The sequence below is a fragment of the Nesoenas mayeri genome (assembly GCF_963082525.1).
Source record: "Nesoenas mayeri genome assembly, chromosome: Z".
Lineage (NCBI taxonomy): Eukaryota > Metazoa > Chordata > Aves > Columbiformes > Columbidae > Nesoenas > Nesoenas mayeri.
Window position 1 is genome coordinate 38,421,141 of NC_137542.1, and position 27,564 is coordinate 38,448,704.

The following is a 27,564-nucleotide window of genomic DNA, read 5'->3' on the forward strand; positions in this document are numbered from 1 at the left end:
CTGCAAATCCTAACAACTATCTCCAGGGCCAGTGAAAACTGTGCTTCACAAATCATGGAATCATAGAACCATAGAATAGTTTGGGTTGGAAGGAACCTTCAAAGATCACCTAGTCCAACCCACCTGCAATGAGCAGGGATGTCTTCAACTAGATTACGTTGTTCTGAACCCCATCCAGCCTGGTCTGGAATGTTTCCAGGGATGAGGCATCTACTGTCTCTCTGAGCAACTTCTTCCACCCTCATTGTAAAAAATTTCTTCCTTACATCTAGCCTGAATCTCCTTTCTTTCAGCTTGAAACCATTACCCCTTGTCCTATCATACCAGCTAAAAAAATCTGTCCCCATCTTTCTTACAGCAGAGCAGAGGGGCAGAATCGCCAGCCTTCACCTTCTCGCCAAACTTCTTTTGGTGCGGCCCAAGACACGATTGGCCTTCTGGGCTGCAAGCACACATTGCTGGCTCATATGCAATCTTTCATTCACTAGTACCTCCAAGACCTTTTCTGTAGGGCTGCTCTCAATCCCTTCATCCCCCAGTCTGTACTGCTACCAGGGATTGCCCCAATCCAGGTGCATGACCTTGCACTTGAGTCTTGTTGAGTTTCATGAGGTTTGCATAGCCCCACTTCTTGAGCTTGTCCAGGTCATGCTCTTGTTAGAAAGCAGAGTAAGAAAGAAATTCCACCTAATTAAACATAGGTATCAGAGAAAAAAAAAAAAAAATAGGGTAAACCACTGACTGAAACAAGCTGTCTGTGCAATAAACGGGACAGTTATCTAAGGAAAATGCTGAGGTGTGCAAGACAAGAGGCAACAGATCACACAATCAGTAACAGCAACATCAACAATCTGTGCTATTAAAAAATAACCAACCAATCAACCAACCAAACAAAAACAAAACAAAAAACCCCAAACCAAACTGACAAACATACAAAAACTACTAATGAAAAAGCAAAGAATTTGAAGTTGTCAGTGATACAGAACCAGTTGATTGTCTGCACTTGTTGTAGGTATACAATGATTCATCCTATAAATAATTTCCTACACCAGACTAAGCAAGAAAAGACAGGTTTCAATTAATGACAGTGACAAACTATTTGAATAAAGGCCATCCAGCAGGGACTGACTAGTCAAAAGGAGAAAATGGAGATATCAATTTCGCAAAACATTAAGAAAAAATTGTCCGATTCTCTTTAATTTAAAGCATGCATGTTTTCCTAAGATGTCCTATGCATGCAGGTGAGCTCATTTTAAGAAGTTTTGGATTCAGTCCTCAGTCATTATTCTTGAGGTTTTACAGAGCCAAGACCTAAAGTTCCCTTTTTCCTGGGTGCATTTTGCTTTCTGGTAGTAGGTTGAGCTATTTTATAACTCAGTACTTCAAAAAGTTTTAACATTTTAGGCAAAATAAAAGCTTGCTAGAACAGAGTCCATTCCAATAAACTAGGTAGACCTAGATCAGCTCGCCACATTGAAGACTGAGGACAATGCACCATTTGAAAAGAACCTCTGTTTTATGAGATACCCTACACTAAATTATCTTTAATGTGTTTAAATTTGTTGTTGGCCCATCTGAAAAATTAAATCCATTCTTCTGCTAAGTAAGACTTTTATATATACTAAAGCACTTACGTTGTAACATTTTATCTGGGTAGTAACTGAATCTCTAAAAGCTGACATGGTTGGGATATTACCCGAATCATCTCTGTTTTCTCGCCTCGTGTTTTAGGATTCTCGGGGAAGCAACAGGATTCTCAGGGAAGGCAATTATATTCAGTAAAGGAGGCTATTAAAGATATTTTTTAGAAATCCTTTCCTGATGACTGGCTTTGTGGACACACCCTAGGCATTAGATTAAAGCATATTTATGGACATGCAAACATTTATGAAACACTATGCTTAGATTTTCTATACTGACCAATCATGCTATATGGAATGATTCATGTGTCAATGTCAACAATGTTCTTTACTGCTGTTGTATAGTTGGTCTATGTATGCTGCAACAGCTGCTGTCTTTGCTTGAAATTCAAAGTGGTGCATGAGGTACTTCTTCAGAGAGGACTCTACCACTTTACAGGTGGCAGAGAAAATCAGGCATATTTATTTTTCAGTAGGGGATGTTCTCAGGACCTTTGGCTATGCTTAGAAAGCAGCAAACACATAAAAGAAGACAGATCCAAGCACTGGACTGCAGTACGTAATGTACTGTATTTCTTCCTGTATTAATTCAGAAATTACATTTGTAATAATTTGTATGTATTTTTGGTAGGGCTTCTTTTAATCACAAAAAGTTTGGAAGGATTTCAGACTAAAATGTCCTGTTAAGGATACTATTTATTTCTTAAAGATATTACATGTGTTTCTATGTTTTCTTCATTTTTTTTTTTTTGTACATTTATGAACAGATGGAGATACTTTTAAAATTATATAATTCTATTCATGATCTAAAATTACTAAGAGGGTGCATATGTGGTCTAATGTTTATAGAAATAAATACAGATTAATGAAAAGTGCCAAATACAGGAGTTTTTTTGGGTGTTAAAATCCATAATCAAGTTCTGTGTCTGAAAAAAGAAAATACCTCTAATGCATACAGGAGACTACAGTCACCACATTATTTTCAAAGGCTGCACTTTGGAAGGATTTAAAGATAGACAAAATTCACTCTCATGGTGCAGATATGTAACAACATTCTACATTACCTACAAGGAAAGTTTTAACAAATCATTGAATTAATATATCAAGAAGTCAAAGTGCTAAAGCTGAGCAGCATACAGCCAACATTACAGAACCTGTCTCAGTCTGCACCCACAAATACCACATGATCTGCAAAGGGCAGAACCAATTCCTATCTCACTTGAATTTTATCTCAGTGTCATCCTAAGCACCTACTCATCAGCCCTGGTCAACTTGCTGTGCCGTGCTTTGGACTTTGGGACCTGGATTAAAGACTGAAGGGTGACTAATGCTCCAAATTTATGTTGCTGCATCTTAATTTCAGCAAAATTTCTGCTAGTGAGAATGCAATCCCAATATTATGTTTATGTTAATCCCATCATCTAATTATAGATTAAAAACACAAAAAGTACAAAGGTAGACTGGGCAGATTGATATTACTGCAATAGGATGCTTTTCAAATGCAATACTGCATTTCATTGAACAATTTCCAAGAAAACTTACTCTGATATTATCTGTTGTGTTAGATTCTAAAAATCAACAGAAATAGCTTATCTTCTAGTATGCAAAGGAACTACAACACTTGCCATGAAATATACCCAAGCTCTAAGTAACAACTCAGGAAAATACACCTGGGTGAATTTTAAGGTGTACAGTTGCCTAGTAACTCCATATTTAAGTGGAGTCTAAACATGATATTTGAATATTTAAATGTTTGAGCTCTTCTGCCAAAAAAAGCCAACTAAGTCCTTTTCTATATGTATCACATGCATTTTTTTTTCAATCTATGTCTAAAGTGCTTTATCTTCTCATTAAATCATACATTTTGTTCTATTTTTAATATGTTAGCATTTATCACTTGCATGTTTCTTTGCTTTTTTCCTCTGTAGACCTAATTCAGAGAATCATTAACATCACAACCATTTTATGAACAGGAAGGCTTTTTACAGTCAAGACCGGAAAAAAAAAACAAACCAAATCAAACCAAAAAAACCCCAACCAAAATAAAACAAAAATAACAGAAAATAAAAATGTACTTATTGAACTGCTAAATTATTTAACATCATCCCTCCCTGTTTTCAGTATGTCTTCTATAGATATATTAATAATTTTTACACTGAAAAGGAGGAATCACAATGTCAATAAATTGCAACCTTATACTAATACACAAACATATTATGTATGTCTGCAGATGATGTTCTTACTCTTTGAAGAGGTAAAACAGGCAAGGGAGAAAAGTCTCTCAATTTGTCAGCTTCAGCTGTCTAGTAACTATGAAAAAGAATTTCCATTCTGTTTTTCAGTCACAGAGTCACTGGATTGTTAAGACTTCTGGTAGTTCATATCATCCAGACAGTATTTGATCTTTGATGTTCAAACACAAAAAAAAGGAAAAAAGGAAAGAAGAAAAAAATTAAAAAGTAAAAAGAAAAAGGGAAAAAATAAAGGAAAATGAAAAAAAGAAAAAAAAAGAAGAAAAAAGAAAAATGAAAAATGAAAAAAGAAAAAGGAAAAAAATAAAAAGGGAAAAAAGAAAGAGAGAGAGAGAAAAAAGTGACGTGTATATCCTTGAGTTCACTGATAAATTTCAACTTATACATAAATCCTAAATTATGTGCAATTTCTATTTTTTGAATAAAAGTTGTCTCTAATGCCATATGACTTGTAAGGCTTTCCTCCTTTTCTCTGCTAAAAATGCTGTAAATAATTTTTTCTCTTCATGCAAATCTGGAAACATGTCAATGTGAACACACAGAGTGACAAATGGGATGCAAAGGTGATTTGAAACCTTAGCTGAGAATCAGAAATTAAGTTAGCACTTCACAACGTCTACTTTCAACAAATGAAAAAAGTTACAGTCAAGTTAAAATCCTATCACTTTGTGTGCAACATGAGTAAAACAGGCCAATCATTTTAGAATTTGTCAGGGTGTCAATTATTCCTAACTGTTACAATAATAACATCTCAAAGGATGACCTTTTAAAGGTGAAATAAGATTGCTGGGACCTACTTTGTCTTTCATTTGTCTGAAAATAATTCCAACTATTCTGAATTTATTTCTGGAATTATGACATTGTCAAAGTATTAGGGGAGCAATTTTAAACACACATTCCTGGGACCAGAAGAAAACATGTAATTTAAATGGGACAAACTTGCAGCCAGATTAATTCAGCCTCTGGAGCCTGGATTTCTGGTAAACTACCATTTTTACCAATACAAAGTTTTTCTCTAAATGGCCTATGTTAAATATAAGATGGAGAAAGATCCTAAAATACCAAGTCCTGCCAATCTGAATACATCTAATTTATGCAAAATAGTTTCTTGTATCTTCTTTTGATATTCCAGGCAGGGATTTCACCCCTTTCCCTCCACTGCTATTCGGCTTACCCAGCTGCACACAATTAGAAAAGGGAAATATACCATTACCACAAAAACCCTTTAGCACTGAATTGTATGATATAAAAACCAATTAAAACAACAACAAAAACCCCATTGCTTTTCTGCTGCTTGTAGCTAGCTGCCTTTGAAATAAAGCAGATACTTACCAGACTTCGTTTGTTTGTTTATTTGATACTTTTCCCAGCTACAAGGATATTTGAGGTTGCATGAGAGTGTTTCCACTAATGAACACACTAGAAAAACTGAGACTCATCATCATAACTTACCAAGCTGTCTATAAAGTGATATTTTAAATGTCATAACAATCCTTTTTATATGTTATTCAATTTTAATTTAAAAAACTGCATTTACTTCCATGATAATGATGTGTAAAGAGATTGAGTGCAACAATTCATCTGTTTGAGAGTTTCAATTTGAGAGGATGCAATCATGACACAATTTAAAGCTTTATTTTCATATAGCAAAGTCAGAAAGTTAACGTGTTCCAGCTAATACTCTCCTTATACTTTCTTTGAAAATTGCTACTGTAGGAGCATGGCGTACACATTGAACATTACACATACTCATGTCTGGAGCTCTAGGCCAGATAAGCGCTAACTGCTGGATCGAATAAAAATATTTTTTGAGGAAAATTATGTTCTATGCAATTTCCACATTTTTTTTCTTCTGTGGAAAAATGAAACTTCCAGTGAAATCTGGAAATGTTACTGTAGTGTCTGATGGGGATCTTTATTTGTCACCATTCAGTGCATTATTGTCCCACATAGTCAAAATATGCTGATTTGGACAATGCCTTCTAAGTAATACCATACTCTATCTTCCTTAGTCAATGTGATACAGACTGAAAATCAATTTATTTAGGTTATTCCATGGATGATGTAGTCCAGTTTAAAAAAATACATACTTGTATATATAGATAAAGATAACTCACAGGTACTTTCAATGACAGATTAACTTTCGAGTGGAATTTTCTTCAGTGTTAGACCAAAAATAAAGGTGCTAATTTCTTTGCCAGAGAGCTAATATTATTCCATTAGCAAATAGTTTTCATAAGGGAATCCAAGAAGCTGAAGTTCTGTCCAGGGGGTCAAAATTATTTTTTGATTGAAAATATTCAATTGTCTCAAGCTAGGATATTGTAGTCTGTTATTTAGAAAGAAAGGCTTTTCAGAAATCATACAAATGAAATTACCAAATAGTCAAAATACAATTTCATAAAATAAGGGTAGGGAAATGCACACAAATGACAGGCAGGCAAGAGAGAGAAAAAGATTAAATTGCACTGATTTCCCAGGTATTACAGGAGAATGAGTGAAAGATCAAAAGTCTTAAGAAAAATTACACTACACAGAAAAAATAAAGATCAGCATTGAATTTACTGGACTGATAAGCCTTAATAAGGCTTTGAGGAATCAGTTACTAAAGGAGAAGTATACATAGATTTCTGGAATCCCGAATCAGTATCTGTGGAAACAGAAAACATGGAGGCAGAGAGAAAACATGAAGGACTATAATGTCAAACTTCTTGGAGTAAATGAAAGGAGAGAAATAGGCAATGAAAACGAAGTAAAAAGAATAAAATCGTAATGGAGCTACAAATACAAGATGGTTGTCTCTCAAAGAAAACAGCATTATGTATAATTGCCAAAGCACAAAATTCATGTATGGTTTAGGAAATTAATGGTTTTAAGCTGGATTTAGGCCATAAAATCATGATCATAGAATCATAGAACCGTTTTGGTTGGAAAAGACCCACAGGATTATTGAATCCAATCATAACCTAAACCTAGCATTAAACCTAATACTAAGCCTGGAGGATGTTCCTGGGGAACACCACTGTGATCAGCCACCAACTGGATTTGGCCCCATTCACCACAACTCTTTGGGCCTGGCCATCCATCCAGTTCTACACCTGTCCAAACTGTGAGCTGCCAGCTTCTCCAGGAGAATGTTGTGGGATATGGAATCAAAGGCTTTACTGAAGTCTAAGTATACAACATCCACAGTATTTCCCTCAACTGCTAAGTGAGTCACGTTGTCATAGAAGGAGATGAGGTTGGTCAGGCAGGACCTGCCTTTCATAAACCCATGCTGAGTCCAATCACTTGGTTGTCTTATATGTGCCACATGATGGAACTCAGGATGATCTGCTCCATGACCTTCCCTGACACCAAGGTCAGACTGACAGGCCTATAATTTTCCAGATCCTCCTTCTGGCCCTTCTTGTAGATGGGCGTCACATTTGCCAACTTCCAGTCAACAGGAACATCCTCAGTTAGCCAGGACTGCTGATAAATAACTGAAAGTGGCTTGGTGATCACCTCCGCCAGCTCCCTCAGCACTCTTGGATGGATCCCAACTGGCCCCAGAGACCTCTTTGTGTCTAAGTGGTGTAGCAGGTTGCCAGCTATTTCCCCTTGGACTACTGGGGCTTCATTCTGTTTCCCATTCCTGTCTTCTGGCTCAGGGAGCCAGATTGCCAGAGAACAACTGTTCTTACTGTTAAAGGTTAAGGAGGCAAAGAAGGCATTAAGTACCTCAGCTGTTTTCTCAGCCTTTGTCACTGTATTCGCCTACATTACATAAAGGATGGAGATTCTCCTTAGCCTTGCTATTGTTGACAGTGTATTTACAGTAACTTTTTTTTTTTTCCTTTTACAGTAGTAACCAGATTAAGTTCCATTTGGGCTTTGGCCCTTCTAATTTTCTTTCTGCATAACCTCATGACATCACTGTCAACAACAACAAAGTCTTTATATTGAATGTCATTCCCTCTTCTCTCTTGAGGAGAGAGCTGCTTTCTTAAAAAAAAAAAAAAAAGGAAGGCCAAAGGGCAGCTGAGGCTGAACTTGGCAAGGGACAAAAAGAAGAACAAGGAGGGCTTCTACAGGTATGTCAAACAGAAAAGGAAAGTCAAAGGAAGCATACCCCCCTAATGAGCAAGACTGGTAAACTGGGAACAATGGACAAGCAGAAGGCTGAGGTACTCAACAACTTCTTTGTCTCAGTATTCACTGGCAAACTCTCTTCCTGCACCTCTGGAGTGGATGAAATGCAATCCTTAGCCCTTCTATTGTTGCCGATGTGTTTATAGAAGCATGTTTTGTTGCCTTTTATAGGCGTAGCCAGGCTTAGCTCTAGTTGAGCTTTGGCCCTTCTAATTTTCTCCCTGCGTGACTTCACAGCATCCTTGTATTCCTCTTGAGTAGCCTGCCACTTCTTCAAAAGGTTATAGATTCTCCTTTCATTCCTGAGTTCGAGTCAAAGCTCGCTATTCAGCCAGGCCAGTCTTCTTCCCCGCTGACTCATCTTTTGGCACACACAGATGAATTATGGTATCAACAGTTATAATTATGAAATAAATTATCAACTTTTAAAAAAGACTTTCAAGCTCAAAGAAACAATTTTATCTGTAAAAACAGCAGACATCAATGTCAACACTGCAGAGCACAACCATGGCAAATATAACTGGAAAATGTGATGTAAATTGCCACAGCCAGGATGCCAGAGGTGTTAAAGAAGTGCAGCTGATATCACGGCTTTCCTGAAAAGAACATTGTCCATACAAGCATAGGTGTATGTTCCCAGTTTGTTCCAGGACAAAACAGGATAAGTCATTTTAAAAGAAAGCATGTACTGGCTTTACATGCTCCATTAACGTAGAAAACTATAACACAAAGACCGGTGTCAAGAAACAATTTTCCAGTTTGCTGTAGAGCTGACTGGAATGGTATTGCAATCCAAAGAGAAAAATCTATGTGCATGTGGCTGTATATGTAACTTGGCTAACCAGCTTGTGTAGTTAAAGTGCAGAGGTAAGCGAACAGTTTAACGAGAACAGAAATGATAACCACGGCATGACACTTTCTTTCTTAGTATTTATGTCTGCCATTAGCTGTCTGATAGCTGCAAGACAAATATCAAATGACCGGAAAGAGTATATGTGCTTCATGTATGTTAGAAGCACTACAGCTTTCGTTCTATTACATGCACATTACACATGACCACAGTTTCTCTCATGATGAAGTTGATATCTCTTGATAGTACCTTGAATTGTAAATCAAAATTTGCATTTCATTGTTGTCATAACTACATGTTGGTGCTATCAAAATTCAAGCAAACTGGTCGTCACCCTGAAATGGCATATTTAATAATGTTAACCTTAACATGTTTCAATGGAAACAGTGTATTAGCAGCCAAATAAATACAACAGCCAAATGAATGAACAGTCAGTTCACATGTTCAGCAATAACTGTACACTAGTTGGGGTATGTAAATGTAAATGTAAATAATGTAACAAAACGGCAGGTGTTTTCAGCTTATATGGTTTCATCAACTCATTTAGTCAACAGAAAGCTAAAAACTAAAAGCAAAACTAAAGGTATGCATTCTCAATTTAATTATTGTTTCCAGATTAACATGTGGAAATGAAAGCTGGGAATCCAGAAGACACCCAGAAACATCTAATTACCAGAGGAAAATACTACATGTTAGAAAGAGTGTGTTTTCAACACATGCTAAGATTATCAGAGGGCTCAACAGTTCATCAGCTCTGAAATTACTCAGAAGAACAGGTTGGATATATTTGGGATTTATTAAGAATAAGGTATCGGTGTCTGAAGTGCAGTTATGTGAATGGAGAAGGTTGAAAAACTCATTATGCTGAGTAATATTTAGAGACATAAAACCTATGAAATCAACAAGGAAGAGAAGTCCAAAGTAAATAGGATAAGCTGAACTTTCTTGTGCCTTAAATTATAAAATTAATGTGCAAAAAAGATTGAAATGCCTTTTTTAACTACCTTGTTTATATTATACAATATAGGTTAATCAGTCACTAGATTGTATACTGAATAATAAACCAAAGCATACCATTGCAGTCAATACTGTATTTACAACGACATCCAAACGGGACAAAAACATGCCATGACAGACCATTTGCAGAGAAGCAAACAGAAGTTTTGAAATATTCCTCGGGTACAGCTGGCTCCTCCTCATAATAGTTTCATTAATTGTGTGATTTCAAAGGAAGTGTGGTGATTTACGGTGGTGTCAGCGTCCAATACGCTGTCCAGATTCTTTTAGATATTTTATGCGTAGAGGGATATCTTTAATATAAAATTTAGTTATTTGAATATAGTTGATACACCATAATTCTGATTTAGCAGAGCGATATGCTAAAAACACGATTAAGGTACATTTAGTAAAACATAACAGTTGCAAAACAGAGTTCAGTCACAGTACCAGTGTGGTTCCCACTACCAGTCTGTACAGCATACTCGCCATGACAATGCTAGGCCTCTTAGGTCACCAGGAAGGCATAAGTGTGTTGAAGCCAGCTCAAGCCCATTGCTCTCTTCAAGATAATTTTGCTAGTTGACTGATTTTTATAGTCCATGTTGGGCTGACCCAGATATTCCCTCCTCCCATGCTGGTCTGGTGAGAGAGTGGGACTTCTGCACTGTTTTAATGAACTCACGAGAAACATCAACACAACCAGTTGATCCACACAACTGCTGATAGCTGTTCACTCAAAACAAAGGCCACCCTCTGATCTCCTTGGTGTCAGGATAAAGTCTTTGCCAAAGCTGTGGTCAGTCACAACTTGCATTACTCTCTGAGCTTTATCACCCTGGCCCATCTCCTCTGAGCCTTCTTCCATAATAGGGATTTATTGGTCAGTAAAAAGCTGTAGAGCTAGTACTGAAGTTTTATTTTCATACTGTCCTCTCTTGCATTTTTCTGGGGGAAAAAACATAATGAAAATAAAATGCACAACTAAGGCCTACCACTTGTCAACAGGAGAAAGATAGAGAAAAGGAAGTAAAATGGAAAGACTCTTTTCTTTAGTACACATATACTTCAAAAGAATTAGTCCAGGTCAGGTTACTCCCTACCTTTTGAATGTAAGGACTGCTGTATTGGTTCAGACCACTGGCCAATAACTTGCTTTCAGCAGTGTCCTGCAACACCCTTGGTCTCTAAAGCAAATACATGCCTTCCCAGGAATCAGTCATTTAATGACATCGTAACTCAGGTGACTGCATTCAATTGTCCCCATGGACTTCTCTTTCACTGACTTTGCAAATCTTCTTTTTCAGATTCATTTACACTTTTTGCCTCTGCTACCTTCTGTGGAAATTAATTTCACCATTTAATAGGAAGTACATTGTGAAAAAAATGTTTCCACTTAAAAAAGTCCCAGAAGAAACTGCTGCCTGCTTGTTTCAGTGGATGCCTGCCAGTTTTTGTGTTAAAAGGAGTAACAAACAGTCTATATTTACCTTCTTACCATACCTGATTTTGCAAGGATCTGTCATCTCTTGCTTTTATTTTTGCCTTCCCAAGTTGAAGAGTCCTAGCTTAACTAGTTTATTTTCCTGGAAAAAACATGCCATAACTTCAGTTATCCTTGTTACCCTTCTCTATATTTTTGTAATTCAGTATTTTGAAACAGGATTACAAGGCCTGCCTGCATATGGTGTTTAAAATGTGACAGTATAGTTGTGATAATGTGTGGTTTATTCTTTGTTTTTCCTTGACATTACCTAGGTTTTTGGACTGAGCATTGAGCTACCCACTACCATACCTGGCCATCAAAAGTGCCCTTTAATTTGGATTTCTTCATGGAGCTGGAGCAAGTTCAGAGAAGGGCAATGAAATGGCTGAAGGGTCTGAAGCATAAGTGTTATGAGGAGCAGCTGAGGGATCTTGGGCTGTTTAGCCTGGAGAAAAGGAGGCTGAGGGGAGACCTTATCACTTTCTACAACTACCTGAAATGAGGTTGTAGCACAGAAGGTGTTGGTCTCTTCTCCCAAGTAGCAAGTGATAGGACAAGGGGAAATGGTCTCAAGTTGTGTCAGGGAAGGTTCAGATTGGATATTAGGATAAATTTCTTCATTGAAAGGGTTGTGAAGCATTGGAACAGGCTGTCCAGGGAAGTGGTTGAGTCACCATCCCTGAAGGTGTTTAAAAGACATATAGACGAGGCTCTTAGGAACGTGGTTTAAAGTTGGACTTGGCAGTGTTAGGTTAATGGTAGGACTAGATGTTCTTAAAGATCTTTTTCCAGCCAAAATGATTCAACAGGCTATCCAGAGAAGGTTGTGGAGTCTCCTTCTTGGGAGACATTCAAAAGTCACCTGGATGCATTCCTGTGCGATATACACTAGGTGAACCTGCTTTAGCAGTTGGGTTGGACTAGACGATCTCCAGAGGTCCCTTCTGAACATAACCATACTGTGATTGTGTATGTGCTTCTCCTTATGTTCATCATTGTGCATTTATCAACTCTGCATTTCATCTGCAATGTTATAGTCAACTGGTATCTGCAACTGTTTCTGGAGATTTTTTGTTTTGTCTTTTTTGAACAATTTTGAAGGTGCAGCCAGCTTAGTCCCTGTAGTGGGTGCAAGTGCCCGGGCACTGGCAGCAGGGACCTGCAGGAGTGGCCCTTGTGAGAAGAGGCCAGGGCTGCCCTCTGCTGGACACAGCCAGTTCCAGGAAGTGCGAAGTAGTGGCAGGGGCACTGCAGAGGAGGAGGAAGTGCTCCATGGCAGAGAAGGCGCTCCCTGAAAGGGGCCGCATCTTCTGGAGGACCCACAACAGTGCAAAGTAGAACTACAAGAAAGAAGGAGCAGCAGAGAGACACTGCTAAATCATGACTCGGAACAGCCTGTGCCACTCACAGGCTTGCTGAGGGGACTGAATGTATAACCTGTGATGCTAACAGGGATAAGGAGGGGAGCCTGGAGTAAAACTGAGCCTGTGAATATGAGATATGTTTTTCTCCCTATGTGTTTTAATGTTTTTGTTTCCCAGTACCCCAATCAATAACTCAATATGTGAACTGGTACTAAATTTAAAGTCAAGCCCATTCTATCCTCTACAATAGATCTCCCTGCCTTCATTTTCACTCCTGAGTTTTCTGAATCCTGTGTTGCTGTTGTTTCTCTCACCTGCCCACAGAGCAGAGGCCTAGGGAGTGAGCAAGTCTGTATGCAGGTGCTTTGCTGACAGCCAAAGCCAAGCTGCCATACTCGGCTCACTTGCAACACCCTTTAAAGATCTTACTCACTGTAAGGCGTGAATTGAAATGTCAGAAACAGGTGGAACAGCCCCTAAGGAACATCCTTTTGTGAAACCTTCTGTACATTTCCAGCTTTATAGTGACTCCCAATCAGTTGTTAATATATAAGATCAACTTTTTATCCTATGCAAGGTAAGCTTTTTCTTAAGTGTTTTTATTGATGGATACATTAAAATTTGTCTTAAAGTAGAAGCAGTACATCATTTTATTTGTTTGTTTTGTTATAATTTCAAACTATTTACCTAGTATAGACAGCTGACTCAACAATGTGTTGTTCCACAATCCCTCTAAAGCCCTTTTTATGGTTGGTGAATACAGTTTCTATTTGTGTACTGAGGCTTTTTGAGACAACAGAGTTATACACTATAATTAATAATATTGCAGTTTCATATTTGAGTGTCTTTCCTACTTTTGAGCGACTTCTGACTGGGGATTTGTTACTGTCCGTTTCATTGATTAGATGAATTTAATTTCATTCATTAAATGGTGGCATTGATTAGGTGCCATTGGCTGTTCATTTTGGGATGACACCTTAGACTCTTTCCTTATAGAAAGTGGTTCTAGGGTGAAAACTTGTAAGGCAACTCTCTAGGTTGTTCAAATGTAGTAGAGATTTTACACATCACATCCCTTCACTCTGATGTCTGTACCTCTCCTCCATCTAGCAAACCCCTCTCTAATGCAGCATAGCCTTGGATTGGAGAAATACTCAGACTATGCAGCCTGGTATATCCAAGAATGCAAGGATACCTGTCAGCACACTTTTACAGGACACAGCCCACACTCGGTTACAGGGTAGGCCAGATCTTCTGATCACTGTAAAGGTGAGGGAACATGCCCTGCATTCCTGATTCCCACATTTTGTGGGCTTCAAATATCCTACAAATGTCAACTGCAGGCTGCCCAATCAGGGGAAGACTATTGAGGAAGCCTGTTTACTCCAGCCACAGTAGGTAACATGTTTGCAGGCCCTTGTCCTGCTGGGGGACTTTGACCACCCCAGCATCTGCTGGAAAAGCAGCATGGCAAGCTGTAGGCAATGCAAGAAACTTCTGGAGTGCATTGAGGTTGACTTCCTAAATTAGGTAATAGACAACCCTACCAGAGTGATGCAGTACTGGACCTGATGGTCACCAGTGCAAGTGAACTAAATGGAGGGAGGCTGGGCTGCAGTGCTCATATGCCTGTGGAGTTTGCAGTCCAGAGGGGTGAGTGATGTGGGACAGGCAAAGAGTAAAGCCAGGACCTGGAATTTTAGGAAAGACAGCTTCCAGATCTTCAAGGAATTAGTCAATAGGATCCCTTGGGAAACTGCCCCCAAGCACAAGGGAGCAGAACAGAGTTGGCAGATCTCTAAGGAGGCTTTCCATATAGCACAACAGCTTGTGATGCCCGAGCACAAGGAAACAGACAAGGAAGGCAAGAGGTTGGCGTGGCTGAGTTGAGACTTGCTGGTCAAACCAAAGGGCAAGAAGGAAATGCACAGGCAGTGGGAGCAGGGGCAGCTAGCTTGGGAAGGTCAAGGGAAGCATAGCCCCCTAATGAGCAAGACTGGTAAACTGGGAACAATAGACAAGCAGAAGGCTGAGGTGCTCGGCAACTTCTTTGCCTCAGTATTCACTGGCAAGCTCTCTTCCTGCACATCTGGAGTGGATGAAATGCAAGGCAGGGACTGAGGGAGCAAAGTCCCTCCCACTGTAAGTGAAGATCCGGTTCGTGACCACCTGAGGAACCTGAACATACATAAATCTATGGGATCAGAGAAGATGCATCCCAGAATCCTGAGAGAATTGGCCAATGTAGTTGCCAAGCCACTGTCCACAATATTTAAGAAGTCATGGCAGTCAAGCAAAGTCCCTGGTAACTGGAAAAAGGGAAATATTGCACCCTTTTTAAAAAAGGCTAAAAAGGAGGACCGTGGGAACTGTAGACCTGTCAGCCTCACCTCTGTGCCTGGAAAGACCATGGTACAGATCCTTCTAGAAGCTATGCTAAGGCACATGGAAGACAGGGAGGTGATTTGAGAGAGCCAACATAGCTTCACCAAGGGTGAGTCCTGTCTGACCAAGCTCGTGGCCTTCTACGATGGAGTAACTACATCAGTGGACTAAGGAATGGCTATGGGCATCATCTATGTGGACTTCTGTAAAGCCTTTGACAGGGTCCCCAACAACATGCTTCTCCAAATTGGAGAGATATGGATTTGATGGGTGGACTGTTCGGTGGATGAGGAACTGGTTGGTGGTCGTACCCATAGAGTAGTGGTCCATGACTCAATGTCTGGATGGACATCAGTGACAAGTGGTGTCCCTCAGGGGTCTGTACTGGGACCAGTACTGTTAAATATCTTCACCAATGACATACACAGTGGGATCAAGTGCACTTGCAGTAAGCTTGCAGATGACTCCAAGCTTTGTGGTGCAGTTGACATACCTGAGGATGTCCAGGATGCCGTCCAGAGGATCCTGGACAGGCTTAAGAAGTGGGTCCATGTGAACCTCATCAGGTTCAACATGAAAAAGTGCAAGGTCCTGCACCTGGGTTGGGGCAATCCCTGATATCAATGCAGGCTGGGGCATGATGGGATCAAGAGCAGCTCTGTGGAGAAGGACTTGGGGCTACTAGTGGTTGAAAGATTGAACATGAACTGGCAATGTGCACTTGCAGCCCAGAAGACAGATTGTTTCTTGTGCTGCATCAAAAGGAGTGTGGCTAGCAGGTGGAGGGAGGTGATTCTGCCACTCTGCTCTGCTCTGGTGAGACACCACCTAGAGTCCTGCATCCAGCTCTGCAGCCCTCAGTACAGGAAAGACTTGGACCTGTTGGAGAGGGTCCAGGGGAGGCCACAAAAACAATCAGAGGACTGGGACAGCTTTGCTATGAGGACAGGCTGAGAGAATTGAGGTTGATCAGCCTGGAGACAGGAAGACTCCAAGGAGACCTTATTACAGCCTTTCAGTGCTTAAAAGGAGCCTGTAAGAAAGATGTGGACAGATTTTTTTGGCAGAGACTGGTATGACAGGACAAGGGGTTATGGTTTTAAATCAAAAGAGTGAGATTCATGCTAGACATGAAGAAGAAATTTTTTAGAATGACGGTGGTGACATACTGAAACAGGTTGCCCAGAGAGGTGGTAGATGCCCCATCCCTGGAAGCATTCAAGACCAGACTGTACGGGATTCTGAACAAACTGATCTAGTGATCCTGCTCATTGCAGTGGGGTTGGACTAGTTGATCTTTGATGTTCTATTCCAACCCAAACTATTATATGATTCTCTGATTCTGTGATATTAAGGCTGAACTTGCAGTGCATAAATTCCTGATTCCTGTATGACAAAAGACCAAGATATTTAATAGCTGAGGACTGTCAAAGATATGAAAACCTTTAAATAAAAAGAAAAGGAAAAAAAAAGAAAAAAAATGTCGGAAGGAATATTCTATTGTCTCTCTGAGAGATACAAACATTTAGAAATATTTTCCTGCACCCTTGATTTCCTAAAAGCTTGTAAATCGAGCACATGGCCTGTGTCCCCAGTGTCTGCTTTTGCTAGATACAAAAGAGATACAGTCTGTTATTTACTCAAAAAGGTACCAAAAAAATACCAAGTATCCATTATACTATTTATATTAAAGGAATGCATAGGTATTGAGCGTATGTTTAGTTCAGCCTTAGAGCTACATCTTATCTAAGTAAGTTTATCTCATATGGTAGTGTAGATTTTTTAGCTTTCTTTCTCTCATATAGTTGCTTTAGGATTTTTAGATTCTTCTTTGTCAAATGATACCTAGTTTAAATTCCAGTTATTATTGATCCTATGATCATCACATCTTTCATTGATACCTTTCCTATATCCCACTCAACTCTGGATTTTAATATAGATGGGTTGTTTTGTATTCAGTGACAGGTTATAATTATTTTTCTGTTTTGCCTTTTTTCTTAGACAGGTATTGAAATTCAGTTGTGATCTTAGGATAGTGTTGACTTTTGCTCAGTACTGTGTTTGTGACAGATGGTGGGTGTGACTTCCGAACACAAAAATGTGGCCCATTTCAATTGTTTCAGTAGGCTTGTAAGAGCTCTTTTTAAAGCTACAGTTTACAGAAATATCATTGAATGAAGGATGGTGAAGTAAAGATAAGTTTACTCTTGCAATTCTTGTTCAGTATTTATTAACTGCGTTACTCAGGGCTTATTGGTGTTTTTCTTAGGTAGATTAGTGTGTGACAACTGCCTGAAAGCAAATGAACAGTGTTCAGGACTATTCATCTTCTCATTGTTAGAAGATCTAGACTTCTGGCTACAAATAAAGTCCTGTTAAATAGGGATTAGGATCACGTGTTTTCAATTTAAGATAGGCTTTCTCGTTCCATCCGTTAGCAATTGCTTTTACTTGACATAAACCCTGAGATAGCCTATGATTACTATATCTGCTCCCACAGACCAGTTCCTTTCTCTTCTGAGAGTTAAATGAAGACTCCTCATAGGTCAGAGCTGCTTACAACAAGATTATGTAAAACTAAAAAAAAAAAATCCCCACAATACTTGTTTAAAAAAGTGTTAACCTTCTCCCCTCAACTCCTTTTCCACTATTGCATTATATATTGGTTGTAGTTAAAACTTCTCTACAGTGGAAAATATTGTAGGTACAATATGTGCACTTTAACCTGCCACTTACATAAAAATAATTTCACCTATTTCTTAAAGCTGTGCAATGTTATTTCCCAAGAAGAATTAACACATCTGTTATCCATGTCAAGCAGAAAGCACCCAGTTACAGCACTCCTTTTCAAATTACAGGTGGACCAAGATCACTCTGATGTGCTAAAGAGAGAGGAGGGCTTTGGGGTGCTAACAGTTGTCATAGCTAAGTACTCTATCTGTCTTGTGACCAGACAACTAGTTGAGAAAAAACTTGAACACTGCATGTATGCAGTGCAGACTTGAAGTCTGTTCTGCAGTCTAGTGTAGAGATGCCTGAAGTAGATTTAAACATCACATTCTCCAGCAGCCCTCCAGCTGCTCAGTATTGGCTACTTTGTCCTGCTTATCTCCAGCTGTTACAGTTTATTATTGCTTCTGGTACTTAAGAAGTGCATTTGAAACCAGTTCAGATATCCTATACAACTAGACAATATACAAGGTAGATATCTTATTTTTAAGTATACTCAAGTGCAGCTTTCACTCCTAAGGTGAATGATAGCAGCAATAAGCTCTCTTCTTCTCTTTCCATTTTACCATCCTTTTTCAGCCTCTGGAGTCTTTTCTTCTGACAGAAACTTCTAGAAAACTTCTAGAATGTCAGCAGGTTTAATGCTGATACTGGCAGTATTTTCACTTCCTGTAGCGCTGTAGCTCCAGCTGCTTCTGTTAAGGTTCCATCTCTGGAGAAATAAATTCTGGAGGACAAAAACAACATTTATTTCATAATTTGTTTAGAAAAAAAAAATGAGCTACTGACTGCTACCCTTCTTTATCCTAGAAGATTGCTGCAAAATCATTTCTTAGAGGGTCTGTTATCTCCTTTACCTCTGATTAGATTAATGAGTCTTTGAAACCTTGAAAGATGTTGTAAAGGAATTTAGGGCATTACTTTAGTTCAGAAAATAAAACTAGTTTATATGCTGCCAGCTGGGCATTTAAGGATCTGACTGATATGAAGAAATAGTAATGCACTGTGGTTTTTAAAGCATAAAATGAGCCACTCCATCCTCTTCAAAGCAGGCAGACCTGCTGGGAGAGCTGTAACAGGGATTAATCCATCCAAGACATCACAGCTGTGTCTGTGCTAGTATATGAAGCAGTGATAGGAAAAGCTCCTAGGCCATGGAATTAAATCCTGTCTACTACTAAACTGTTGGAGAAACCTGTGACATCATGTGTTTCTTTATTTATTTTGGGCCTCTGTCAGCTGGGGCTTTCCCTTGTCTTTCTGTGAATGCATTAGAAGTTAGCGTGGGGTAGGAGGCCATTTCTAGTGGGCAGCTGTGGCACCTTTTTAAGCATAGTTTAATAGCGCAAAGGTCGCTCTGTGGTAGTCAGCTGCAGTGCTAGGTCATGGTCCTGTGTTAGTTTATTAATATAGCTAGCGAGTTTCAAGCGAGTTTCATGTTCTTGAATAACTACCAGCAGAACTCAAATGGGAACCATACTGCAATTTGTCACACCTTTTCAAGAGAGTAAAATGGTGCCAAATTTTTCTCCAGGGGACCATTGTCCCTGGAATTACAGAAACATCTATAATCACAGAGAGAAAACTACATCACTTTATTCCAACAAATTGAACTAAATACTGAGAGTTGGTATGGCATGGCATGGCATGGTGGATGCAAAGTTAAATTAGATTCACCTTACTACATTGAGATTGCCTAGTAAGTCTGGAAACAGGGCTGTAGACAAGGCAAAGAAGGAGAGGTGCTTGATTCAGGTGCATTGACAACACAAATATGCCTGAGTCGTTTAAAAGAGGACAGCAATGAAAGGTCCTGACACAATGAGAGCAACACAAGAAGAATTGAAATATCTCACTGTAACTTTTCCAAGCAGAGTAAAGGATTGCTACTGGCTGGTGCATACTTTTGGTATGAGGCAATGGGCCAAGCCAGATTTGATTTAAAATTATCTTGATTTTTTAAGAAGAGAAGTCTGGACAGTTTGAGGGAAGTTGTTTCAGCTGAGGGAAGACCAAGAAGGAGCCTGTTGAAAGTAGAGCCTAGATAGAATAAATATTTATTTTCAATTACAAATATTATAATTTGATAAGGGAATTAGTTACCATATGAGAAGCTTGTTCTCTTTCCTTACAGGAGAGTCAGTTAATTCTTGTAGCATTTTGGTTTGAGAAACTGGAAATCTTTATAGCAGGTTTGGACTTTCCCATGAGGAAACAGGAGCAAGGTGGATGAATTGTCACAGTTCCCAGTGACACTGCAGTAGCAACAGAGCAGTCATCTAGACTGCAAGTGCGTTTCTTGAACATCAATGTACCCTGTTTCTTGAACATCAATGACCAGTGCTGTATTTAGTATTTCTCACAGTGCCTGCCTGAAAATGCATGCTAAACCTTGTGCCTGGCCTTTTAACACTTGAATCTAGGTTTTCTGTAGATTAAGTTTGTTCACTGGATTTATAGATGCATTTTTCCATATGTATTTCTGAATATATTTCCTGGTTGCATCTTTCTAATAATGGAACTGCATACCCTTCTTTGCTGTTGAATACAATAATATAATTGTTTTCTCCTTTTTTTTTTTTTTTCTGATCTTGAGATTGAATTCAGGAATGTGGATCTGTATTATTCTTAACGTGTGCTGGTTAATCTGTGGTATAAAACCAAAAAATCTTTTTGTAATTCTTCTTGCTTCCTAACTATTACACTGCTCCCCATTTATGCGTCACCCAATCTGTAGTGCATTTAACATCACTATGTATTGTTGCCTTCTTCTTTTTTATTTTTTTCCATTCGCTGCTATTTCTGTAAAGCTGATATTTGGACATTTGATATTGTGATCAGTGACAGGCATATAAATAGTCTTTGAGCATCTGGGCATAATTGGCTTTGTGGAAGTGTCACACAACAAGGAAATGAGCATTCCAAGACCCTAACACATATCCTTGTATTTAGCCTGGTTAGACCAATAGTACTACATAATTAGATAATTTCTTTTTCTTTATGAAATTAGTGGTTGGAGGAAAGCTGATTGTTTTTTTATATACATTCTAGAACTTCAGTGATACAATCCTAGGATACGAAGATGTAGGGTCAAAGCTCATTTTTAAAACAAACACACACACACTTACACACATAAACACACAAACACACACACACACACACACACACACACACACACACACACACACAAAAAAGCAAAACCAAACCACTCTGATCCTGGGTTCTATTTTGTGCTTGGCAAGTTCTTCATTAGTCCATAGGATTTTGATGAGAAGGCTTAAATAGGTTAACTTCTAGGTAAACTAAGATAGTATTTTCTCATGGATGAGGGAAATTAATATGAAAAGTTTGTAAACATCTCTGTGGCTGACAGTAAAGAAGTAACCTTATAGCCACATGGCAACGCTGAGGCATCTTTGAATACCAGATTTCTATATCTGCATCTGTAGAGTAGAAGATTTACTAGTGAATACCCCAGATTTAAATCCTCAGAGAAACATTGATTTATCTTTTGTCAATCTATCACTCTCTGTCAGCTTCTATACAAATGATAATTTACAGAAAACAAACAAACAGGGAAATGTAAATCATTAAAAGAAAACTAAGACTTCCTACTTTGTCTCATAAAAATAATGAATGACTGAGCATGAAAAGTCATATGGAGCCAAAATTAATTAAATCAATCTGAGTAGATCCACAAGGAATATAAATTAACTTACTTCAATTTAAATAACACTGGCAGAAATTTAACAAGGAAGAAATTCTTGGACATTGCTTTGAAAGCAGCCTGAAAATATGAACTTCAGTTGAACCTTTTTATAAAAGGATAAAAAGCCCCCCAAAAGTTAATGATATTGATAAAATAATGTAATACCTCTGCTGCAATTCAGCATGTGTTTAACTCACAAGACATTTTTAACTTAGTGGAAGACATGAGCTGGGTACAATACGAAGTGAACCTTCGATATAAACTAACATAAATTCTGTCTTTTTTTTTTTTTTTTGTTCATTAACTTTAAACCTTAAAAAACCATTACAAAAACACTTTGTTTGCTTTGTGGAACTGCAGTATTATCAAATATGTTAATACAGAACTCTGGTTTTATCTGCTTATTTTAAATGTATTATGGTTTTCCATCAGAACTTCAGAAGTATCCTTCTGCAACCAAAGGTCATTCACTTCTGCAGTCTTTATGACCAGACAGGGCAACAGGCATGCTCTCATTTACAACCAGTCACTGAAATTGCCCTGATACTCATGACTTTTGAGTCCGGTACACTCCATAAACTTCACTAGAATAAAACCACCATTCTAGTAAATGTAGGAAAGAGAGTTTATGGGGTCAGAAGTGGGGTTAAAATGTACTCAGAGATATATAAGAAAGCTACATGTCAGCTATATAAAACGCTTGATCTAAGTTACCAGAACTAGTGCCAGATCTAAGCTGTTTAAAGTGGAACTTACAGACAGAGTGAAAGTACTGAAGTATAAAATTATTGTATTGGACACACTGGTTACCTTCTGTGGGGCTTTTGAACACATCCGCCCCTTACTCTGATATAATAATTTCTGTGTGATGACAGTTTCAGCAAGAAGTTTTGTCAATCAGAGTAATACTGTCAGAATATCATTGCAAAAGCCAGGAGTGTCTATTTGAACTCCTCAAAGTGAGGAGGAAGTTTGACCCAGATCCCTCTGTATGGGTGAGACCATCAAACAGGAAGTGTTGTATGAAAGAGGGTACTTTACTACCAAAAGCAGACTACAACAGCACTGTTGAAAATTAGGATTCTCCCTCTGTTCAATGGAAGAATGGCTGAAGACATACTGTATGGACCACAAACAGCTGCTGATAAGCAGCTTAGTGGCCTTTCCGGGGTGGGTTTTGCTTGATTTCTTCTGCCAAACTGATCTACTACAAATAGCATTTATTGAGCTGGTGGAAGAGGTTGTCTTCAAGGAAAGCTTGTTAGAGCACCCAGCACAGAGGTTATCAGAGCCTGCCTAGGAATGACCAAGAGATCAAGCCCTAAACCGCAGTATTTTGGTGGTTGTTAGAATATGCAGGTATGCAATGAAGAAGGCCAAGTTCTGCTTAGAAGTAAATCTCACCAGGGATGTCAAGAACAACAAGAAGGGCTTCTTCAAGTACATCAGCAGCAAATGGAAGGTTAGGGAAAATGTAGGTCTGCTGCTGAATGAGGAGGGTGCCCTGGTGACAAAAGATACAGAGAAGGCAGAGTTACTGAATGCCTTCTTGATTTCTGTCTTTACTTCTAAAACCACCCCTCAGGTATCCCAGACCCTAGAGAGAGGAGATAAAGTCTGACTTTCCCTTGGTTGAGAAAGATTGGGTTAGAGATCATTTAGAGAACCTGGACATCCACAAATCCATGGGCTCTGATGGGATGCACTCAGGAGTGCTGAGAGAATTAGCAGATGTTATTGCTAAGCTGCTCTCCATCATCTTTGAAAGGTCTTAGAGAACAGGAGAGGTGCCAGAGGACTGGAAGAAATCCAACGTCACTCCAGTCTTCAAAAAGGGCAAGAAAGAGGACCCAGGGAACTATGGGCCAGTCAGCCTCACCTCCATCTCTGGAAAGGTGATGGAACAGCTCATTCTGGACATCATCTCCAAGCATGTGGAGGAAAATAAGGTTATCAGGAGTAGTCAGCATGGGTTCACCAAAGGGAAATCATGGTTGACCAACCTGATAGCCTTCTGTGATGGCATGACTAGCTGGGTATGTGAGGGAAAAGCAGTAATTATTGTCTAGGTGGAGTTCAGCAAGCCTTTAGACACTGTCTCTCACAACATCCTCATAAGTGTCAGTTGGATGAATGCATGGTGAGATGGATCATGAACTGGCTGGATGGAAGAGCTCAGAGGGTTGTGATCAATGGTGTAGAGCCTGGTTGAAGGCCTGTAGTTAGTGGGGTTCCCCACGGGTCAGTATTAGGTCCAGTCCTGTTCAACCTGTTCAGCAATGACCCAGATTAAGAGACTGAGTGCACCCTCAGCAAGTTTGCTGATGATACCAAACTGGGAGGAAGGGCTGATACAGCAGAAGGCTGTGCTGCCATTCAGTGAGACCTGGACAGGCTGGAGGACTGGGCAGAGAAGAACCTGATGAATTCAACAACGGCAAGTGTAGGGTCCTGTACCAGTGGAAGAATAGCCCCATGCACCAGTACAGGTTAGGGGTTGACCTGCTGGAAAGCAGATCTGCAGAGAAGGACTTAGGAGTTCAGGTGGACAACAGACCATGAGTCAGCAATGTGCCCTTGTGGCCAAGAAGGCCAATGGTGTCCTGGGGTGCATTAGGAAAAGTGTGACCAGCAGGGTGAGGGAGGTTACCCTGCCTTTCTTCTATGCCATGGTGAGGCCCCATCTGTAGTACTGTGTCCAGTTCTAGGCTCCTCAGTTTAAGAAGGACAAGGAACTACTGCAGGGAGTCAAGCGGCTGGCTATGAAGGTGATTAGAGGCCTAGAGCATCTTTCTTATGAGGAGAGACTGAGAGAGCTGGGTTTGTTCAGCCTGGAGAACAGAAGGCTGAGGGGGGATCTCATCAATGTTCATAAATATCTCATGAACTATAACTTTTGATTTGACATGTTTTTCCTTTCTGTGACACAATACACTTTCCCTCTTAAAATCTCTTTGCTTATGATTCAGCAGTTGAATATTATTGAACCTGGTCCGAAGCTACTTTTAAAATAGAAAGTGGGCTATGGCATCATGCTTTAAGGAAAACATCACTGTAGACTATTGCTTGATATTTAGTGGGTCAATATGGAGCAGAGGGGCAGATTCACCTCCCTCCGCCTGCTGGCCACACTCGTTTTGATGCAGCCAAGAAACATTCTGTCTTACTTCAGGGCAAAAAGTGCTTGCTCAGAAACCTATTCCACTATCTGGCAGTTTTATTCCAGATGAGTTTCACATTTTAGAGCATTTTGTCCACTGATTCAGGAATGATAATATACATTAGATGAACCGTTACATCATTACAACACTGTAGTTTACATGTTCCTTACTATCATGCCTGATCTTGTCAAAATTTCTTCAGCCATGGCTTTTGTAATTGATCTTTTACCAATAAAGGGCATATTTGTAATGCTATTCAGGCCTTAAATATCTACCAGATAGCTCTGGAACCTCATTTGTGTTTAAAAAACCTGAAAGTATTTCTGCTACTCAGAGACTTTTGAAAAATGACACCTTTTTAATGCACTCATTCTTAACCAACTTCTTCCTTCACAGTAACAAACTCTCAGATCCAAATTGGGCAGAAGTTTCCTAAAAAGCTGAGTGGGTGCGTATTGGAAAAAAAAAATTCAAAAGTGGTTACAACAATGAAATTAACTTTCCTTCATTTGCATTACATTCAAGATTTCATGGTGCTACAGCTGTTCTATAAAACTTTGAAGAGTTTCTCAAAAGCAACATCTCCTACTTCCACTCAATTCCAATACCCACTAGACAGTTCAGGAAATCACAACTTAGTGTAATAAACTTCAGTAAGAGCTGTTGAGCTAATGCCATTTCATAAAGCTTCTGTAATATAAGATGTAACTGTCTGTTTCAGATAGATTTAACTTATTCCCTCACCACTCCTCTAAGAAACCTCCCTTAAATACATGCAAATGAGTGAGGTGCCTGTGTTTCCATCAGTAGAGCTTCTCAGATGCTGTTATAGCAGAAGCACAGCAGTATGAATCTGTATGAAAGCAGGCAACTCAGCACTTAAACCCTGGCAAGATTTTCACACTGTTGTGATTTTCTTGTCTCTCTGGGGCTCAGGCTGCTGATTGTATTCTGAAAACACTTCCCAAACAAAGCCTTGCACAAATTCAGGCAGGAGAACATGCCATTGTTATTCTGTCTTCTGCGCAGAACTCACAGTCTTTTTCTAGAGGCATGTTGAGATCTGTCTTCTTTCTGCTCACTGTTGGCAGGAGGTGATTTTGGGCTTCCAGTCAAAACTAAGGAATCTACAGTCTTGTCTTCTGCAGCTACTTTATTTCATAGAAATATTTAAATATTCTAGTGGCAAGACATAAAAAAGAAGGATTAATCCAGATCTTCTGTCTTGCATGGAGTCTAGAATTCACACTGAAATCTGCCTTCTGCTGAAGACAATGTTAGCTTGATCATAGCCTTAGAAAAGTATTGCTGTTCGTGACTGGGATGTACAGACATGCCTGAGGTGGTATAGAAATGCTTACTCAGAGGGAGGTTGGTTTCAGCAAGTTATCACAAAGTTAGTCCTAGAGCTTACTTTTTAAATTTTCTAGTAACTTTGGTACAAATATGTACCAAATTGTATGTAGCAAAATTGTATGTACCAAATATGTAGCAAAATTAAGTAGTTCTAAATTAATTAGCTAAAGATTTTCTGATTGTGATCACACAGCTTGCAGCATTTAGTAATCTGAAGCTTAAAAACTGAAACACTCCCACCAATAATGCTTACCAGAAGAACGAACTACCATTGACCTAGCCTGAAAAGCCTGACATCTAGACTGAAAAATTTTGCATCTATCATTTGTGACATCCCAGATAACACATTCAGCAAATACAGGTTCAGCATATTAGTTACTTTGGGTTTAGTTTTATTTATATCTACAATGTTGCCTTCAAATAATTGGTGAAACAAAATCCAGCAATCAGATTTTAAAGCTGCAGATACAAATACTTTGAAGTTTCATATTTACAATAATATTATATTAGGAATAACAGTTTGCCCATCTGTCACATTAGCTGAGGTTAGGAAACAAAACCCACAATAATATGAAAAAGAATTGCACACATTTTTGTTAGCTGCAGTCAGGCACTCACGAAGAAAATGAATAAACAATCTGATCAATTTTAAAGCAATTTAAGCAGTTAATACAGTTTAAGCCATCACTGTTTTAGCCTGTCCAAATGTGATTTTGAAAGCAATAACATGTAGTGTATACTCATTTGTTTATTATGACCTATTAGTTTACTGTTGTAATCATATGTGGAGGTCTATGACATTCTGAGTCATGTGTCCCAGAAAAAAAAATACATATCTGTGAAACAGATTACTTATTCTTGAAAGACGTACGTTGTGACATTTTGTAAATGAAGCATGCTATAATTCCAGAGAAGAGCAATTCCAGACAAGAGTAATTCTGGATTGCTGTGAAGAATTCAACATACAGTGTACGTATTTTGTCTAGACTTTGAAGAAGTTATATAGAATATGTCATGTTTCTGAAATTTATTTCAGCAGGTGGTAGGCAATTAACAAACAGATAAAGAACTAGAACCATTTTTATGGTGACCAAAGTGCTGAGTAAATAGTGCTGTGAATAACAACACAGCCCATTTAGAACTCCTTGTGATGACCAGCATTATGTAAATTAAGCAAAAGAAAAATTTAACCAGAGGACTGATTGAATAGCTCACTTGAAATAAGGGATCAGACAAAAATAATAGTTTTGAATAATTTCTTGCTTGTGAGTTATCACATGTTGAGACATAATTACATTTTAACACTTCATTTGTTACCATCCTAATAACATGTATGTGACTTTTTGTCACAGATTGGTGAATGAAATTATTCACATCATGTGACTATTCATCTTTAGATGAGAACTAGCATTACAGTTTTGTTCCCTAGGTAAATTATTTGACATCATCATTCTGCTTTTTTAAATGTTTGATCCTGTATTTCTTCTTTATCGTGTACAAA